The following is a 22,040-nucleotide window of genomic DNA, read 5'->3' on the forward strand; positions in this document are numbered from 1 at the left end:
ATTTTTGCACCGGGCCTTGGTTGCGCTAAGAACTATGAAGCACATTTGGAACTAAGTCAACGCGCAACCGAAATTTTTCAGAGCGCGCAATGTTCCCCACGCATTGCGTGATGAGGTCGCAAGAACATTAAAAGATTTAGAATCGCAAGGTGTCATTGAACGTGTGCAGGCTTCTCTCTGGGCCTCACCCTTAGTCATTTTGCAAAAACCTTCCGGAAAATTGAGACTTTGCGTAGACTTCGAGGCAACAGTGAATCCACAACTAGTGACTGCGACTTTTCCTTTGCCCCGCCCGGAAGATCTTTTTGACAAACTGTGCCCGGGAAAATATTTTTCAAAGTTGGACCTAGCAGATGCGTACTTGCAAATACCGGTGGACGAAGAATCCCAGCGCGTATTGGTGGTTAACACGCATCTTGGACTATACAGATTCAAAAGACTGCCATTCGGGTGTGCATCCGCCCCTGCATTGTTTCAGCAATATTTACAAACTATTTGTGCGTCGGTCCCTACTGCAGCTAACTATCTGGACGATATAGTGATCTCAGGAAAGACAGAAGCAGAACATTTACAAAATCTCAGAACACTATTTCAGGTCTTGCGACAGAATGGTCTTCGCTTGCGGAAGGACAACTGTGTGTTTTTTGCTCGTGACTTGCCATATCTGGGACATGTAATTAATGCCCAAGGCATACATCCGAGCCCGGAGCACCTCCGTGCCATACAAGACTTGCCTTCGCCGCAGAATTTGAAGCAGCTACAGAGTGTGTTGGGAAAAATCAATTACTACCATAACTTTATTCCGCATGCCTCTTCCATTTCAGCTCCGCTTCATCGCTTACGCCGTAAAGGTGTTCCGTTCGTCTGGTCGACGGAATGCGAACGCGCCTTTCGCCACTTGAAATCGGCGTTGCTTTCAAATACTTGCCTTACGCCATTCGATCCCCAGAAACCCCTTTTGTTGATGGTAGATGCATCGGATTTCGGGATCGGTGCTGTGCTTGCGCACAAAGATGGTTCGCATGATCGCCCTATTGCCTTTGCGTCCAAATTGCTCTCGTCAGCGCAAAGAAATTATTCCCAGATAGAGAAAGAGGCGTTGGCTCTCGTGTTTGGTGTTACGAAGTTCCACGATTTCTTGTATGGTCGTTACTTTACCATCATCACAGACCACAAACCTTTGACATCGCTTTTTCATCCGAACAAGCCTGTACCTCCACGTACGGCGCAGAAATTCATTCGCTGGTCTATTTTCCTCTCGCAGTACCGCTACGATATCTTGTACCGGTCCACTGCTAAGCACGGAAACGCAGATGCGTTGTCCCGTTTGCCTGTTGCTGAGGATAAAGCATTCGATTCTTCCGAACTTGCTTGCATGTTCATTGATGCGGAAACTGATGACGTGGTCGAATCGTTTCCGATTGATTTTCGTCGTGTAGCTACAGCCACAGCTGCAGACCCTGTCCTTGCTACCGTTTTGCGTTTTGTTACTACGCAATGGCCCTTGTCGAAGTCACGGATCGAGGATCCGATGGTTCGCCGATTTTTTGCTCACAAGGAGAGACTTTTTGTACGACGTGGTGTTTTGTTGTTGCGTTCTGATAATGATCAGTCTAGGGTCGTGGTCCCACGTTCGTTACAGTCCTCTGTCTTAAAGCTTCTCCACCAAGGACATTGGGGTATAGTGCGTACGAAACAGCTTGCTCGTCAGCACTGTACTTGGTTCGGAATCGATGCTGCGATTACGAATATGTGCTCTTCTTGCATGGCGTGTGCCGAACAACAATCCGCACCGCCGCGGAAATTCTTTGCTTGGCCGAAAGCCGCTTCCCCTTGGCAACGCTTACACATAGATTTTGCTGGTCCATTCTGGAATGCTCGATGGTTGGTTGTTGTCGATTCCTTCAGTAATTTTCCTTTTGTTGTCCGGATGTCTTCCACGACGTCATCTGCCACCATCCAAGCGTTGTCTGCTATCTTTTGCATTGAAGGTCTTCCACAGACTATTGTTTCAGACAATGGCCCACAATTCATGTCCGCAGAATTTCAGTCATTCTGCAAGGCCAATGGTATTCAACATCTGACATCCGCGCCGTTTTCGCCTCAGTCAAACGGTGCCGCTGAACGATTGGTCCGGACTTTCAAGTCACAGATGTTGAAGTTGAAAGAGTCGCATTCTCGGGAGGACGCGTTGTTGCTCTTTTTGTCTTCGTATCGCTCTCAGCCCCGCGATGGTCGCTCGCCGGCTGAGTTGCTTCACGGTCGTCCTCATCGCACCTTGATGTCTTTGCTGCATCCGCCGCATCAGGTTCCTGTGCAGCGGCAGACTCCTGCTTTTGCTCCAGGCGACGTTGTATTCTATCGCAACTATCGCGGTTCACGGCGTTGGCTCGCAGGGCGCATTCTTCGCTGCCTCGGCCGCGCGATGTATTTGGTTTTGGGGGCCTCTGGTGAGGTGCGTCGTCATCTCAATCAGCTGCGCCTCTGTCGTCGCCTGGGTTCTGCCGCTCCCCGTCTGCTTTCAGCGACGGAGCCGTCCGGTCAGCGCCCTGGGGACCCATCTACTGGCTCGCCTCATCCCCAGGTGTTACCGACGATGCCTTCCATTCTGCCCCATGGCGTCGCGCCGCCGCAGCCGCCGCTGCAGCCGCCGCTGCAGCCGCCGCCGCTGCCGCCCGCAGAGGACGCTTCGCTGCAGCCGCCAACCGCCTCTCTGGGTCACGCGCCGCCGATCGCCTCCCGTGACCAGCTGTCGTCCGCCCTGGACCTCTTGCCCGCTCCGGACCACATGGCGTCATCGCGCGTCGGATACCCCGACGCAATGGAGGTCGACCCTTCGGGCCCTCCTGTTTCATTACGGGCGCATGCGCCGCATGTTGACGTGCACCCTGGAGTAGGTTTCCAGGCGTTTCCTAGCTCCCCTCGGACCGAATGGCCGGGTGCGGGTGGCACAGCCTCGCCTGTTGTTAGGCTCCCCACCTCATCGCATACGTCAACATGGGGCCCTCCCCACGGCGGGCGGAAGCCTTATAACACGACCGTTCGCCGATTTGCGGGGGAGGAATGTGGTGTCACCGCCAGACACCACACTTGCTAGGTGGTAGCTTAAATCGGCCGCGGTCCATTAGTACATGTCGGACCCGCGTGTCGCCGCCATCAGTACTTGCAGACCTAGCGCCACCACATGGCAGGTCTAGAAAGACGGACTAGCACTCGCCCAGTTGTACGGACGACATTGCTAGCGACTAGACGTACGAGGCCTTCCTCTCATTTGCCGAGAGACAGTTAGAATAGCCTTCAGCTAAGCACATGACTACGACCTAGCAAGGCGCCATTAGCCTTACCTACTTTGAGAGTTATAGTATAAATGTCTCAAGAAGAACGCTGTATTCATCAGAGAATAAAAGTTAAGTATAAAGCAACTACGTACTTTTCTTGCTACCATTCAATAGTTATCCTGTTCCAGAATTCACGCCCGTCTGCATTACATCGCGTGCCTTTCGGCTACCTCAGAGTGGCGTGGCTCTGGCTACGCCACAACAGTGTATGCTGACTTTGATGTCTACTCACTCCTGTGACACGCTGTGACGGCGACCCTGAAGCCTCACATACCACTTTCACAGATAAGAATGTAGCATATGTGCCAGTGTATGTACATATGTCTTAGCCTTCAAAAATCATATGTCGGGGATAATCTTGTGATTTGGTTGCTCACTGAGTTGTAAAACCTTTCATAGGGGTTGATAACCTTTACAGCACCAACATTCCCATGACCAGGTCAAAGGGGAATGATGAGTTGTGCAAGAGGGCAGTTGACTGTCATATCTGCAGGCAGCCATTAGATTGGAAAGGAGAAATTCTTCATAGGAATCTTTGTCACCTAACAGGGAAGTTCCGTGATGCTGCCCATAACACATACAATTCGAAGCATAATTAGCATGACACATACCCATCTTTTCCACAATTTGAGCGAGTATGATACTCATTTTACCGTTGAGCACTTTGTTGATTTCGGTATGGATAATGATCAGGTCAGAGTCCTATCTGATAGCGTTCAAAAATATATTTAATTCTCCTGACGAATGACGCCAAGAATTATGTCCACTTCCTGGACTCATTACATTTTATGCAGGTGCCATCTCAGGAATTTGTTGAAACTCTGCCTCAGGAGGACATGCACATTACTCGAGGTGTGTATTCCGATGACACAAAGTTTCAACTTGTGACAAGGAAGGGATTTTCCCATATGAGCGTCTGGCTTGTATGGGAAAACTCAAAGAAACCACATTACCAGACATAACTGCATTCACGTTACCTTACAGGCAATGCCATATTGGATACAGAGTGTGAGCATGCTGTGAATGTTTGGCAGGAGTTTAACATCTCCACTTTAGGAGAGTATGCAAAACTTTATATGGACAAAGACTTGCATTTTCTTCCTGATGTTTTCGAGAAATACCATAATGTAAACATGACCACATATGCTCTGGGCCCTGCCTTTTATAAGAAAGCATCTGCGTTGTCGTGGAACACTATTGACGAATTTCGACGGCTGTCTGTATACGAAAACTTCGGATTAGTTAGAAGTATCCATAGTATAGCGGCTAATTCTGGTGTGGGGTATGCTGCAGAGGCAGACCTAATAAACCCTATTTGTCTGCATGATTCGTGAAGCGATTTTCCACTATGTCCAGAACATATAGTTTGGCGAGGGGCCTCCATGCTCAAACGCATCAGAACGCTGGGGAAAAAGCAGAGATACGTCATGCATTACAGAAACGTCCAGCAGTTGAAATACCAAGAAGAGGTCTTCCGCGAAAAATGATTTTGAAAAAGATTTTTTAAAATTAATGAGTAACGTGATTTTAGGCAACACAGTGTAAAATTTGAGAAAATACTGATAAATTATTATTAGCCAGAACAAATTTTAAATGTCTCACTATCTTCAATAAGAACTTTGTTGCTGTGGAGATGACAAATACTGCAGTAGAGTTCATGAAACATGTCTGTGTGGGGATGTACATATTAGACCTGTCCAAACTCGACATGTTCAGACTCCTTTATGAGTTTGAAAAAAAATCATTTTGCTGATTTAAAATTACTTTGTGTGGATACAGATAGCTTAATCTATTGGGTGAAGGACTGCAATCCATAGCAAGTAATGAGGTGCCACACCATTACATTTGACACATCTTCCTATGGGGCCAATAATCCTTATGGTATTGTACCACATGCTACGAAGGTCATCGGCCTTAATGAAAGACGATGGAAATAGGTTGCTGACTGTCGCGTTTGTGGGTCTTAGACACAAAATGTATTTGTATCAAGCATTGGGAGGTGCCACCCACAGGTGGGCAAAGGATATGTGTGGTGTGGCACCAAGGGCCCTCACCATTCAAGACTACTTGCATTGCCTGTAGAGGGGTGTTCCTTGTACTCCACCGCAACCACAACATATGGTACTGCAAACTGGTTTTCATTCAGTATGACATGTGGTGTACGCTGTATTGCAATCTAAAATTGGTCTGTCGCCTTATGACGACAAATGGGTCATTAGTGAGGACTGATTTAACTCGGTCGTACTCACACTATTCACTTGATGAGAATGGTGTGAATGAGAGAGAGTGAGAGTGCGTATGAATAGTGGTTGTATGTGGAATGGAATGCATAAAACCAATAATCGATAGATTTATGTATATTCTGTATAAGTTCTCTGGTGACATTGTACTCAGGTATATCTGTATAGTCAAGATCTTTGGTTGTATAAATAGGTAATAATTATGTTAATGATTTTGGCGTTTTAAGAAATTATATTGTAACTGCTCCTCTGGTTTTATATGTAGTTCTCTGTGAATGTAATAATTTGTAAAAACTCCATATATTTTACTGGTTCGTATTTAGGAAAGCTAAATGTAGAACCTGTAGTAACGCCCCACCGCTGGGGAAGTAGTTTGGCAGGACTGGACCTGGAATTGACGCGCAGTGCGCTTGATTCCTTTGTTGTGAGTGGTATATTCGAGCTGTAACTGTGATACTGAGTTGTGAGCAGCAGCCTCCGTCGGCTATTGTGGTTAATTTGGATGCATAAACTGAGGCAAGAAGAGCTTGTGAGCATATAAATGAGCCTCGGATGGAATGTAAAATGGACTATCGACCACGGTATCATTATTGGCCCTGTTTGGTTAAATTTAAGACGCCAAGAAGAGTTATATAAAGTCGTTGCTAACATCAAGGACCATGGTTGCTTTACAGCTAATTTTATAGCCACTCTAATTTGCCATAAGCGCTGTCGCCTTCAGCAGAACTGTTATCCAAATATGTACATCCAATGAACTGGGTATTATGAATTGTTGTAGAATTCGTAAATTACGTGTGCATGTCCTTGATTGTCCAAGTTACAGTCCCTCATATTTCCAAGGGAATTAATTCCGAGTATCTTGTTTTTAGTAAACTGACAATTTTGGCAGAAAATATTTTGCAGTTTTATTAAGTATATGGACACAAAGTGTTCTGTAAAATAGGAAATGATTTACTCCACATAATTTTTCATCTTAAAGTTTCCTAAAGTGTGTTCATAAGGAAAGCTTTTCATTAAAAATGAAGCTGCCATTCAAATAATTAATGACAAAAATATAAAGTGTTTATAGCTGTCTGTAAGTAAAAGTTATAGAAAGACAGCAGTATTATTTCACTTTGAATTGGTTTGTAGACTTCTAATTGTTTGTTTCCTAGTATATGTTGTTTTGAAGTATTTTTCAAGTTGTGTAGTCATTCACAAAGCCAGTATAACTTTGAGCCCAATGAGAAATTATTTGCTAGGTCCCTTGTTAACTGTTGAACTAATTTTACATTTTTCATTACACTTAAAGTTGTTACTAAAGGTATTTGCCATTTTCTTAATTTTGTGTGTTACTATTTTCAATTAATGGTGGTTCTTCAAACCATACCAGTTAAGGGACCCCATAAGCTACATAACGTATGTGATAAATGCAAGTAAAGGCTGTTTCTGATCAAAACATTTGCACCAAAACTTTTCCTCTAAATAATAACTGTACTCCCCATTTGTATACATTAACTTTACGTGCAAATTTCTAGAGCCCATAGTAATTCGTATTGTTTCTAAACCATAATCTTTTTTGTAATAGTTAGTTAAAATGATAATAGTTCATGCTATTGCCAGCAAGACTTTGTTAACAAATTCATATGCCCTTCTGCATTTGTACATTACACTACATAGTAGTTTTTGCCAATAACAAGTTGTTGTAACCGTGACCAGAACGGTCGTGGGGATTGCCGTGAATGAAAGCACGGCGGGACCGAATGGGAGAGGCCTACAAACAATCAAGATGGACGAACGGGAAAGAATGGACATGCACAACGACAGACAACCGAGCAAGACACCAAGAACAACAACATGCAAGAAGCAATGGGGTCACAAGCGAAAACCTAGCGAAATCAACAACGTCCACTAGTACACAGACATAAGCAAAGTAAACACGATGTCCGTAAGCAAGATATCGAGAGACTCACGCGAATATCAGACGTGCTCACTGAGGTTTTTTTTTTTTTTTTCTTTATTGTGATTTCATTCCCCTGCCCCATATGGGTGGGGGAGTGCTGTCAGCGGCACAATACGCCGCTCTTCAGCAGAGTGACATGACAACTTAAAATAAGAATAAAATGTTACATACATAAGGCAATAAAGGGGAACTTAAAACAGAACAACGGGAGAAAATGGAGGTAAAAAATATAGACTAAAACGGAGACGTTCATGGAAGACAGTTAAAAAAAGTCACCAGAAAGTTAAAAAACACAGTTGGTGATTCTTCAAAACTCGGAGAAGACACTGAATGGACATGCACACATTAAAAGTCGGCCACAGCAGTAAAAACATTCCGGAACAACACACTTAAAGCCCACTTGAAGCACACACGACGATGAATAAAACTGCCAGGTAGGACCTGCCGAGGGAAAGGGCAGAGAGGATGGAAAAGGAGGGGTGAGCAAGGGGCAGCAGGGGAAGCGGCGGGATGAAGAGAGGAGGCTGCCTCACTGAGTGAGAGACAGACGCTTAAATACATGATAGGGTACATCGCTGGGACCACATGCTCCACAGTGGCGCCCTCACATTATACGTGGGCCAGGAGCGCGCGTAGCCCCAGCTTACGGCGCGACAGCTGCAGAGGCCTCTAGTGGTAGTCTAGGTCCGTGCCGTCTGGCGTCGATTCGAAATCCGCGGCGCTCGGTACCAGACAGGTGTTATTGTGAGACAGTGTGTATTACTACATTTATCGGCCATTCAATGTTGTTGTTAATGTGAGACAGTGTATATTACTACATTTATTGGCCATTCAATGCACTGCATAAGAGTTAGTTGTTGTGTTGTTTTCTATGGCAACTTACTGCATACTATTGAGAATAACTGTGTTAGATCAGTTAGGGTAACAAGTGAGGTTAGTTTTCTTAGATGAAGCGTATTTTGCCATGTGTATATAATTAGTTTACTTTTGTGTTATCAGAGTGTAAGTTCAACAACCCATTGCTCTGCTGTTGTCACTGTTTCACTTACTTTGCGATTACGAAATTATAGGCAAATTCCTTGTCATTTGGTACAGTCATGGTCAGGCTAAGGCCTTCACATAAGGTTAACAATATTGGCCATTGCCAATTTGCTAAGGGCTGGTAGTGTTAAAAATGGTATGATCCCTTCATCATAGTGTAAATATTTTTTAAAGTAGATATATATCCATAACATGTATACCATGTTTGCTGACATATTTGTGCATTTGTAATATATGTATGTCATGTGTTCAGTGACAATGTAAATAGGCCAAAAATCATGTAGATATATACGCAACCACGTGTGCTGAGAGAATGCTTACTTGTAAATGCCCCTTTAAAATGTGTACACTTGTAAACAATACCTGCACTTCGTATAAATAGAATAGTTTTAAGTTTCATGTGCTACTAGTCATCTAAGTATGATTAGTTTTTAGTGTAGCTATATTTACCCCAGAGGCCATCGGAAAAAAAAATTGTGGATATTTTCAACCAGTGCTACTCATCGAAAAAACTGAATATTTTCAGCCAGTGCTTGTGTGGCCCAAAAATTGTAAATGCTCAACCAGTGCTAATGTTGGGTGTGCTGTGTGGGGTTTTTCATGTTATAAGTTTTAGTAATAGTGTGTAAGTAAACAAAATTCCAGAAAACGTATCCCCATTGCATTTTATATTTAAGGGTGTGCAAGACACACACATGACATTATTTTTCAACATGAGTGCTATTAACGAGGTGTAGTTTAAGACGCAGAATAAAAAAATATATGTATTGGGTCCATGAGATTTCGCTAATGGTGTGAACATTTAATTTATTGGAGTAGGAGGCATATAATCATGTCCACTTCCAGAGAGCCACAGACATGTCTAAAATTGTCAACTGTGCTTGAAGAGAACCACAGACATAGTATATGGACAAAGCTGTATAGTAAATAACTGTTGAAGTGTGAGCAGGGTAAAATCAGTAAAACAGTACACAGACTGTAAGGGAAGAATTCATTTATTTCTCATCCAACCTGAATTTTACATTTTCATAAGCGGACGCAACACAATTTTGGCACATCATCTTCTTCTTGAGTTGAAGGGAACCTGTAGACTTCCAGGCCTTCAATACCTATGTATTTGAAGATTCAACGCATCCATGTGATATTTTCCTCCCCTTTGATGTAGATAATGGTATCTGTGCAATCAAATAATGGAAGCAATGAAACTATATCTTTATGGGGTGTACCAGGATCGTCCCAGTGAGTTCCATGGAAGAACTTTGCACATAAAATCCTTGAAAGACCTCGGCGATGCAATGCTTGTTGGGAATGTCTCTACTGCACCAGCATCTTCTGTGAATGTTATGAATACAATATCTTTAAATACGAACCCTCTGCATTTATGATCGTAGAAAACTTGAACATCCACAATGATGTTCACACTCTGAGATGACATTGTGAAATGCTTTGGGTATGGTACAACACCAGTTCACTTATACAGCTCGCTGCACAACACCAGTGAGTGGGCAATACTTAAGTACACGGCCATGTGGAACTAGAGCATATGCTGCAGTGCATTCTGGGATATTTGCTGAAGATTGAAGTCCAATTCGTACATCTATGGGTCGTTATTTAACTGTCTCGTTCTGTTTTGAGCAGCCTTTTACGATGATTGGTGCTTGAATTTCTATGGGCTGAGTAGATATCCTTCCTCTTCAACGTTCTCATAGTAACAAACATAGAACTTCATATACATGTCAACTGCTGGACTGTATACACTTTCATCCCACTGTTGCAGTAAATTGTCATATGCATACAACTCCGAATTCAAGTTGACTCTCGTATCAGTTAACTTGCAACGGCCAAATGTAGTGGAAACATTTGACATATTTCCCATTCTACCAATCTGAAAGTCAAGTATGATGAATCAGGGTGTCTCTAATTCAGCAGACGTGTTAATAGCCCACATTGTCATCGCTAGCACTGGGTATTCAAAAAGGTCCCATGAACAAAAACTTAGCATTCAGAACTTATAAAAGCTTCAAATGATTCTCATCTGCTACAGTGGTCTGAGGCATTTTTCATATTATTTTATTGATGATGATTCCATTCTCCTCTTGGGATTCTTGAATGTATGAGTTGTTATCTGTTGCACTCTGTACGTGAATAAGTTCCTGTTTCACATTCATAATAATTTGCTGCATGTCCTCAAAGTACCCCATAAAATGTTTCAGAGGTATACAAGCGGTAGATCACTTGCAGTCTTTCACTGTTCCATTCAATGGCTCATCTATGACCCTTCCTGTAGTATCTAAACCCCCAAAAAATGAGGTTGAGGTGGAGATATATTTTTTAAGGGTTGATGCTACATTATGTGTATAGTTAATCTCAAGCCCGTTAAGTTCATATAGTATCTCCTGAAACAGGAATGCTAAAGCATTTCATTTAAGCTTCAGCTCCACTGTGGGAGAAACATTCTTTTCCCTTAATACCCCTTCCAAATATATGAAACTTGCATGTGAGGGTTAAAGAGTCTTTATGCTGGATGACAGTCCTAATTTCGACGTTCTTGTGAAATGTGGTCGAAGCATAAGGTTAATGTGGAAAGCATTCCTGTCATATAATTCGCCCATCATGTTCTACTGGGACACTGTGCGACATCATTGCAGGGATTCAGGCGCACTGATTTAAGAAACTTGTACCTCACACATGTTATCATCTAGTTGTTCTGATGTGCTCTGGTTTCTATGCGCTGCTTTGACACCTTATGCTTAGTCTATCTTACGTCTAGTCGCACAATGGTTTCCTCACCACGAAATTCAACAAGTTGATTATTTTGGTCCACAACATGCAGAAGCTCCAGATAGTCCAATGTCTGAACAGTCACCGGAAGGTGTATAGCATCGGTGGGAGCCTGAACATTCATTATCCCGATCCAAGTGACGGGAAGAATCCATAAAATGTACGAATCAATCTATCATTGAGACAGAAGTTCAGTGCAATAGTACTCTCGTCACGGATTGTACTGATGAGTAGTATACCACAGTCTGCTCAGATTTGTAAAATTTATTAGTACCCTTCTTCAGAACCTGTACGTTTGTGAAACCCTGTAGTCATCCTATTGAAACTTTCTGCTTAAAGTCAATCATTGCATCTGTTCCGGCGTAACCACAAGCGCTGGAACGAAGATGTGGAAGGCAAGAGCAGAGAAGGCGGTGAGGAAACGTCAGCCAATGGTGCACGGAATTGGACCGCGCCGACATCTGGAAGAAGTGAATATAAACGTTGCTCCTGTTAGTCTCAGCCGCTCAGATCGGCACCGGATCGCAGACGTTAGTTATCTGTCACGTGTGTCAACTTGCCTGAACAATTCACATATGAAGGACTCAAAATGATATTGCAAGTCGCCCCTCGTTTGCGACTCCTATTTGTAGATCTTCAAACTTAAGTATTGTCCATTGCTTTCTAGAAACAAAATTACAAATGTTATTTTTTTGAGTTGTTGTGTAGCATTCCGAGAACGCTGCATCCCGTAGTCACGCTGTTGGCTAAGAGTGGGCTAGACCACGCAACTGGCGACAAGTCTTGTCTTTACTTTAAGGGGCGCTCGCTTTGGTTTAACAGTTTCTCGTTGTCTTTGCTAATCAGTGTTTTCAGGTCGTGTTGCAGAACATTTCTTTGCTTTTGTCATAGTTTTTGTCTTTTTGTTGCATTTATGCCTTCCAACATGCCTACCAATCCTATCCCGCCCCCTGCTGCGGCACCACAGGCACGTATTGTCATCCCCGACAGTGTACGATGTGTTACACTGTTCCGCTGTTGCGCCAGAGCTGAGAAGGACGCAGATATATCTTGCAATGCCATTCGGACGAATTGTAGATCTTCTCGGGTGGTGGTCTGGGTGGCGCGATTTGACCCATCTGCTGCTTTCTGTGAAGCATTCTGCACACATCCGTTACAATGCCAAAACACGTCGTCCCACAAGAGCAGCATTTTCCCAGATATTTGTAGCCGGCCGCGGTGGTCTAGCGGTTCTGGCGCTGCAGTCCGGAACCGCGGGACTGCTACGGTCGCAGGTTCGAATCCTGCCTCGGGCATGGGTGTGTGTGATGTCCTTAGGTTAGTTAGGTTGAAGTAGTTCTAAGTTCTAGGGGACTTATGACCTAAGATGTTGAGTCCCATAGTGCTCAGAGCCATTTGAGCCATTTTGAACCAGATATTTGTATCACATTCTCTCATACCAATAATGCGCCCTCTGTCAAACTCACTAATTTGGCGGTATCGGTATGGTGTGCGCATACGTCTGCGAGGCGTCTGCACGTCTGCTCAAGTCACAGTGATCTATTATCTTCAATTTGCAGCATCATCGACAGCCTCAGACATTTTACTGGTAGATTGTGTTGCGCCGAGATATCGAAGTTAACCTCGCACCCGCGGTGATGATGATGTTTAGTTTGTGGGGCGCTCAACTGCGCAGTCATAAGGGCCTGTACGAAGTTCCAATTTTTACACAGTCGATCTTTTTTCACAATACAATCTAGTCCCTATCACAAATGATGATGATAGGATGAGGACAACACAAACACCCAGTCCCCGGGAAGAGAAAACCCCCAACCCTGGCGAGAATCGAACCCGGGACTGCGTGATCGAGAGGCAGCAACGCTAGCCACTAAGCCACGAGCTGTGAACTTGCACCCGCGGGCCGACATGGTTCAAATGATAATCATTTCTGCAGAACTAATGTACATGTCCTGTGAGTATCAACGTCCTATCTCTATTCGTTCAAGGAGTTCTGGTTTTCGTCCGCAGCTCGTGGTCGTGCGGTAGCGTTCTCGCTTCCCACGCCCGGGTTCCCGGGTTCGATTCCCGGCGGGGTCAGGGATTGTCTCTGCCTCGTGATGACTGGGTGTTGTGTGCTGTCCTTAAGTTAGTTAGGTTTAAGTAGTTCTAAGTTCTAGGGGACTGATGACCATAGATGTTAAGTCCCATAGTGCTCAGAGCTATTTGAACCATTTTTTTGTTCTGTTTTTTTCCATACATGAGTCTATTAAACTTGTATTACAGAGCTAGGTACAACACTTTCCCAACACTAAGGGCGTTTAATGGTTTCTGCAGCTCGTTACAAAATTATCACTTGTGTCTATGTTCATCGTCTAGACTTCAATGTTTAGTTTTATTTGTATCTGAATTACCTGCAAACTGGTGTCTCGGAAAAGAAAGGCAGTAGCGTTGCTTAAAAGAGACAGAAGCTGAAGGCGCAATAAAGGAAAAAAATAGCCGTGCTTTTAATGCAGCAGTAAGGCCGTAAGAACAAGCGGCAGCACGAAAGTTGTGCCCGGCCAGTAAATCACACACTTTGTCAAAGTTATTGCCGGCCAGCGGCTGGGGACGGCGCCGTGCTGCATTCACGACACTCCACCCTTCTCTTTAGTACAAACTGCCCGCCATTCAGTCATTGTCTACCGTCACACCAACACAGGTCGTTATCCTCGCTCCTCAGGACCGCCCCGCACGCCTAGTGCCAACTTCCTGCTCGTCTGTCACGCATTTCTGATTTTATTATCATCCTCTCCTATTGTTTTTTCGTATTTCCCAGCACACGGATTCGTAAACCCTGTGACAAGTTGTTGCGTTACATTATTTAACGCCTGTTACGTAATACACTAAAAACACAATCTGGCCACAATGATGAGACAGTACTTTATGACCATTGTCCACCGTGAGAGTGAATTCCACCTGATGACGCTGTGCTGATGTGACCCTCTAAGGTATATACAAGGTATCCCATTTATCTTGACCACCCTGAATAACTGTTTGTCCAGGTGCAAATTACAAAATCATTCAAGCAAAAGTTCTTTAGCCGTCAAGGGGACATGAGTCAGTATGATTGTCTTCGTTGTAGTTTTGTTTTGTACAAAGATATAAACCGCGGTATGACTTTTTTAAATGGTACCATGTATTTTTATTCGGTAACTCATTTTCTCTTCTAAAAACCTATTCAAAAATATATCACAGTGCACCATTTACTGAAACAGAACGTTACTAATTACATAACACAACACTGACTTTGAGTCCAGGATCACAAACTCGTCCACTTGCTGAAGTTGTCAGAAAACAAAACGAAAACCAAGTAAAAACATAACACAAAATTGACTTTGACTCTCCTGTACCACTGCCCAGGAGTAGAACATTCAAAGGTGCTCAAAGTGGTGACCCTGGACACCGATACACATGTGCACTCGTTGAATGATAGAATTATTTACTGCTTCCAATGTGGTCTGCGGAAGAGAATTACAAGCAAGCACGATACATTCCTGCATGTCCTCTGGAGTTGTTGAAATATCGCGACTGACAACGTCTTTAATGTATCCCCAAAGGAAAAAGTCCATAGGATTTAAATCAGGAGACCTAGCAGGCCAAGTAACTGTTCCTCCTCGTCCAATCCATCTGGCAGGGTACCTTCGGTTCAGAACATGACGTGCACGCAAGGCATTATGTGCTGGACATCCATCGTGTTGATATCACATAAGCATTCTGGTTCTTAGCGGCACTTAATCCAGAAGAAGAGGAAGAATTCGTCTGAGGAAATTGGCATACGCTGTGCCGTTTAGACCACCATTGATGAAATAAGGGCCAATAATTGTAGTACCAAGCATCCCACACCAGACGTTAACTCTCCATTGACGCTGGTGTTCCACGTGTCTAAGCCATCATCTAAGGAACATTCATCGGTAAATAGAACATTGGAGAAGGAGTTCGGGTTGATGAGGATTTGCTGCGGTGCCCACTGACAGAACTGAACACGATTCTGGATATCATTCCCACGCAATTCTTGATGTAGGTGTACACAGTAAGGATGGAAATGCTGACATGTAAGAATACGATGTACACATCTCGTGTTCAAGCTGTCGTGTGCTCACCTGTGGATTCATAGCAACGGAAGCGAGAATAGTAACTTCCGCAGCTTCGTCTGTGCGAGTTCTACGACGATTTCGATGTCCTGGGTTGAAACTTCCCATTTCCTGAAGCGTCGCAATAAGACGAGAAAACACTCGTCGGGAAGGTGTGTTCTTGTCAGGATACCGTTCTCTGTACACTTCCAATGCCTGCGTAGCATTTAGCCTACCTTCAACAACAACAATAAAAGAAACGTTATGTCGATGCACTTTGTAAGAAGGACAGCCTTTACTGTATGCCTACTCTACACAACAGGATTTAAAAGGACTGAACTACTGTACTAAATGTACCCGTACGTAAGGAAACAGTATTGAAATTACTGATCTGCTAACTTACATTCCCCATAGATGAGTAGCATTTCTACCTTCTCTTCGTTGGTGCACATTCTACTCACACGCCTCTGCAACTGCCGATAGCTGACGGAATGACAGGTGTGCATTCTACTTATGTTTACATTTGTTCTCTGTCATCGTCAGCACGTTACTCCGAGTACCTGCACAAAGCGGTTGGAGCGTCAACGTCAGTGTTGTGTTATGTAATTAATAACGTTGTGTTCCAGTGAATGGTACACTGTGATGTATTTTTGAATAGATCTTTAGGAGAGGAAATGAATTACGTAATAAAAAAGATAGGGTTCAATTTAAAAAAGTCATAAAGCTGTTCATATCTTTGTAAAAAACAAAGCTACAACGAAGAAAATCATGCTCATTGATGTCCCCCTGACGGCTAAAGAACAGTTGCTTGAATCATTTTGTAATTTGCATCTGGACAAACAGTTATTTAGGGTGGTCAAGATAAATGGGACACCCTCTATACAAAAAAATTAAGAGACGAATAGGGGATCATTCTAGAAACGATCCGAGCCGTAGCTGGAGCAAATCACTGTCATAAGCGACTTTAACAAAGGGCATATTATCATGGCCTGACGCCTGAGAATTATCATCTGTGGAAACTGGTTGAAGGACGATGAAATGACGAGGAAACGAAAAGGTGCTGGACGTCCACGCCCCGTCATAGAACGCGGACCTCGGAGGCTTGCCCGCTAGGTAAAGCAGTACAGGCGGATATCTGTGAAAGTTTTGACGTCAGAGCACAACTGTGGTGCAAGCACAAATGTTTCGAAGTACACGGTACAACACACATTATAGAATATGACGCTCCGCAGCAAACGACTATAATCGTTCCCATGTTCACTCAAGTACATCGTCAGTTACATTGCAGTGGGCACGGGCCCGTCTACCTTGAACCGTGGATCAGTGGAAATGTGTCACCTGGACGGATGAAATGTGTGTCTTGTTACATCAGGTCGAGGGTTTATGTCTGGATAAGCCGTTATCCAACCTAAAGGCTGCTTGAAACGTACACCGTGACATGGACGGAAATCGGTGGGGGCAGGTTTATGTTTTGGAGACATTCATCTAGGTTTTCGTGGGGTCTGTGGTAGTTCAAAGTGGTTCAAATGGCTCTGAGCACTATGGGACTTAACATGTGTGGTCATCAGTCCCCTAGAACTTAGAACCTAACTAACCTAAGGACATCACACACATCCATGCCCGAGGCAGGATTCGAACCTGCGACCGTAGCGGTCACGCGGTTCCAGACTGAAGCGCCTAGAACCGCACGGCCACACCGGCCGGTTCTGTGGTAGTAATCGATGGCTCAAATGGCTCTAAGCACTATGGGGCTTAACATCTGAGGTCATCAGTCCCCAGTAATCGATAGCACCGTGACACCTTTGAAGTAGGTGAACATTATATCGCACCACTTGCATTCCTTCATGGTTCATGTCTCCTGACAGCGATAGCATTTTGCAGCAGGATAACTGTCCTTGTCACATGGCCCAGACCGCGCTCCAAAGAAACTTGCTAGTGAATTCACGTTGCTGTGTAGACCACCAAATGCGTCTGATGTGAACACGATGGGACAGATCCAGGTCGCTGGTGGGGCTGGCTCCGCGCCCAGAAACTACCGACCCCTAACTTACTGGGACTGCGTTACCTGTTCGTAGACATCTGGTGCCACGTATCTTCGGAAACCTCTCAAGGACGTTTCGAATCCGTGGCAGGTTGGATCATTGCTGTATTCCGGTCTAAGGCTGGGCCAGCACGTTATAATGTTTTGGCTCATTAGTGAACATACATTAACACTAAATGAAATATTTAATAACGTTCTTTTCTATCCACATAAAATATTGTTTCAGTTTGCAGACGATACATCGCGTGTAAATTTTTTAAATAATTGAAAAATGCCATATTTGAAGTCCATCAAGAGTTGCTGATAAAATGAATCATTACTACCTGACGGTTTCTCATTTAATTGGCTTCAGGTACCTGTAAGGTGACGGAGTGAACTAGTGAAATACATATACCATTAAACCATCGATGTAGCGGTATATGACGAACATTTTCGTGAACACTAGCACTACACATTGTAACATATTCGCATAAAATTATTTACAACAACCTTTATGGCAATGCTCTTGTTGTGGCTTCAAATAAAATAAAAACCAACCCTTGGCACTGAAAACAAGGTATAAGGCATAATGTATTTGAACTGACTGTTCGTACATGTAAACGAAATACACGTATACGATAACTTTGTGAGAGTAACCTGCCGTCAGCAGTAATATACCTTGATATAATTACAATGAAATGAACGCCCTTAGCTGCTTACAGGCGTTGACATACGTCAACCGGGACAAATGAAAATGTGTGCCCCGACCGGGACTCGGACCCGGGATCTCCTGCTTACATAGCAGACGCTCTATCCATCTGAGCCACCGAGGATAGCGCGACTGCAGGGATTTATCTCTGGCACGCCTCCTGCGTAACCCACATTCTCAACGTATTGTCCCGCACTACATTCGTAATGCCCCCTCCCATTATACTCATTACTCGCGGCGCGTTGCCGATTCCCGTAAGAGTTCAGGCACTGTTTGTGCATTCGCACAGAAGAAGAAGATGGTCAAGTGGCCGGTGAGCCGTAACTATATATATACTTAATTAATAATTGCACACTGTCATTCTCAGGTTCTATCCTTCTGTGTGGAGTGCGCTTCGTATGCTGACATCTATACGGCTGTCAAAAAACTTCTGATCATCCAGTGTAGCATAAATAATACCAAGATTAGGCAGAAGCAATAGGAAAAATCTCGAAGAATAATGTAGAATCTAATGGACAGAACAAATTCAATATGATGTCTCAGGAAAGAATGAGAAAACGAAGCGTGTGGCACTAAACTGGGATGACGGTTTTCACGAACAAGCAGTTAGTCGCGTCCAGTAGTAGGGCAGCGTAGGCTAAGGATGTAGACATGGACAGCAAGTATACCACCCTGTATCAAACAGAAAGTGAAAATAATACGTCTGTGACGAGTGTGAAGAGCTGTATGCTTACTATTTCTACGACAAACTTAGAAAAATACGTGCATCAGTAAGCATTTCCAAGCGGGAAGTAAGGAACCATCTAGCTGGAGAAACAACCCTCAGTGGCAGTTATATTGATTCAAAACTCCATACATAAATGCATTAGTTACGAGCCACAAGTCTCATCTATCTTGTATTATGCCCAGTATTTAGGTATCTTATTTTGTAAGTAATAGAATTCAGGTTTTTAAATTCATTCTTACTGTTATCTATAAAATAAAAGTATTCTTACACGTGACAATTTCATTTAGCTTCTCTTTCCTGTAGGCGTCTAGACTTTTCCATACATAACTACTTCGGTAGCTTCTTTGACACTACGCACTCATGGTCATTATATGCTAAAATGGGCTAAGAGTAAGGTTCTTTTATTCAAGATTGTACATAATAAACTAAGAATAATTTACATAATATGGACACCTCTACAAGTTCAGCAAAACAATTCTTTCTACACGTTTTAAATTAACCAGCACATTGTGAGTAGTCCGGTAGACGTTTCTCCTGAAGGCGCGACAGTGGCTTCCGGCGCAGTTATATTGTTACTGTTTAATCAGATTCCACACATTGTACACCGCTGAAGTCCTCTTTGAAGAATACTTACAGCACAGCAGAGGCAAATTAACTGCAATCAAACGCGTTCCACACTAAGAGATGGAATCAACAAAATTGACTAAGTCACTCCTCTACAGTTATTTTCTTTTGTCTCAAGCAGAATTTAAACACACCAAACAAAAAATTAGTACCTTCTAGCAGAAGTTACGTTAACACCGCCTCTAATCTTCGTAACGGCTTCTATTCGGTAAGGAAGCGAGGCCACAACATTCTTCAGGTGTGCCATATCCCGATGAAGGGCTAGACAAATTTAACAGGAAACCATTATGAGTTATCAGTCATATACTGGCTACTGACCTCACAGCATTTGCCTACTTTTTCAGTGGGACTGATCATGTTAGAATCCATATCCAATGGATAGGTCCCGCGAGAACTACCAGATGGTGGGAATGTTGACTGCTAAGGTTCACTCGCTGTCTCAGATGGCACCAGGCATTTTCTATGAAATTAAAATCGGGACATTTAGCGGGCAAGTGAATTTCGTCCTGGTCCATGTTTTTGCCAACTTAAATCAGTGGATACAAGTAAAGGTACGAAAATACCCGAAAAGAGTGAGAGAATCACCTTCGATCTTACCAACACCCTCCTCACACCAAGGATTAAGCGCCTCTTTGGGGCATCGGTGCATTCGACACCTCGCAGCGTTCGAAAAAAGCCAACTAAATGTGCATCGCATGCTGTTGCCTTCAAAAGAATCTCTCGGAAAGTTGTTCTGATGGGCCTGCCTTCATCGACACCAGAAATTCTTGTCGGACTTGAAACAGATTATCACTTACAACGTGTAACTCTCGTCTCTGGTCCCTCTTGCTGAGAATCTTTCTACTACCAACGTTCTTAAACCGTATTACATGGCTGCGAGTAGTGTACCATTCCTTGTAGACACACTGGACAGTCAGCATTTTTAGACCAACAAAGTTACCATTTGCGTTCACGATATAATAATGGGCACCTCGAGGTGTGATGCGTCTTTTCTGCATTCATGTCTCTATGTCGACCCACCTTACTGCGCTACCACCTAGAACCAGTTCTACAACCTCTACAGCGCTCCAAAGCACCCAGTGTGATTTTTAAAGGGGTTGACAAATAGTTTGTCCGGTGAACGAACGTAGCATTTAATTTCGCTATTTCACTTTGGGATATCATGTTCTTCAAATGAAATTGACAAACAGAAATCTCCACATTTCTTCACACGTCTCTATAAATGGAGCCAACGCCCCAAGATATACTCTTCGGCATTCTAACTGACACCTTTTACGTTTTAAGAGTACGTTTGCCGAACCGCTGTCTTAAAAAAAGGAACCGCACACTAAGAATGGTTGAATTACAGCGCTATACAAATTTAACAGGAAGCCATTATGAGTTATCCGTCATATACTGGCTACTGACCTCACAGCATTTGCCTACTTTTTCAGTGGGACTGATCATGTTAGAATCCATATCCAAACTTATGCCATGGACTTCATCTTCCTTCCAATTGTCTACGGTATGAGCATGACTATAAGAATATTTTGTATCTGTCTTGACTATATGAACAAATAATCATCTATCGTTTGACACTGTTATCTTGTAATACTCAACCAAGATGTCAGTCCATAGAGTGTATTATTTATTTTACACCCAAACTCGTTACACGTATCCACGTTGGCAGAGTACATGTTGGGTGTAACGTGTAATTTTTTCTAATAAAAATGACTTATTCCCAATGTGAAAACGGAAAGTCAAACAAGCGTCTGTTATCTTGTAGCTACACTTTCGTTTATAAATTTCCTTTTACGATACGTCTTACATTCTTTGCCCTTTCGTAAACCAAATTACGGTTAGGACGTATCTGCAGCATTCCAACTATCATAACGGACGTTCACGTCACTCACCAGTGGAAGTGGAAAGCGCTACAGGTTTCTACGCTTTTATGTCTTGCGAATAAGAACTGCTCAGGGATGGGCATTATCCTTTGTCAGGTCTAACGACAAAATTCTCGATGCTGCCAAGAGCGTAATATGTTCTGAGTAGTAGTTCTTATTGTTATCACCGGTTCTCATCCGGGGATGTATAAGTGATGATTTTCAGTACGTTCCACAATTACAATTCGAGATAAAGATGAACCGAAGAATAACTGGATGTTCAAATAAGTATTAAATTTGCAGAAAGGGATACGAATCGACTTCAAATAAAGTTTTAAATAAGGAATAATTAGATATCCCGACTAGTATTAAATCTGCAAGAGACCCTACACTCGTAGAAGCCAGACAATTCGCATATTCTTCTAGCTGGCTGCAGTTTGTCTATGTACAGATAGTTGCTTTGCTTCGTTACATTCCACACGTCGGAATTGAGATGCCTGTTAACGTTTTCACAGAGATTCCACCAATAAATACTTCTTCATGAATTCTTTTGTTCTATCGCATAGTAATTGACATACCATATCGGTGGTGAAGCCCGCTACATTCAGAGTTCATGATGCGAATTCGGTAAATTTTTGAGAACAGCGTACAAGAAAGAAGTGAACGAG

Source organism: Schistocerca cancellata, chromosome 4, assembly GCF_023864275.1.
Source record: "Schistocerca cancellata isolate TAMUIC-IGC-003103 chromosome 4, iqSchCanc2.1, whole genome shotgun sequence".
In the NCBI taxonomy this organism is placed as follows: domain Eukaryota; kingdom Metazoa; phylum Arthropoda; class Insecta; order Orthoptera; family Acrididae; genus Schistocerca; species Schistocerca cancellata.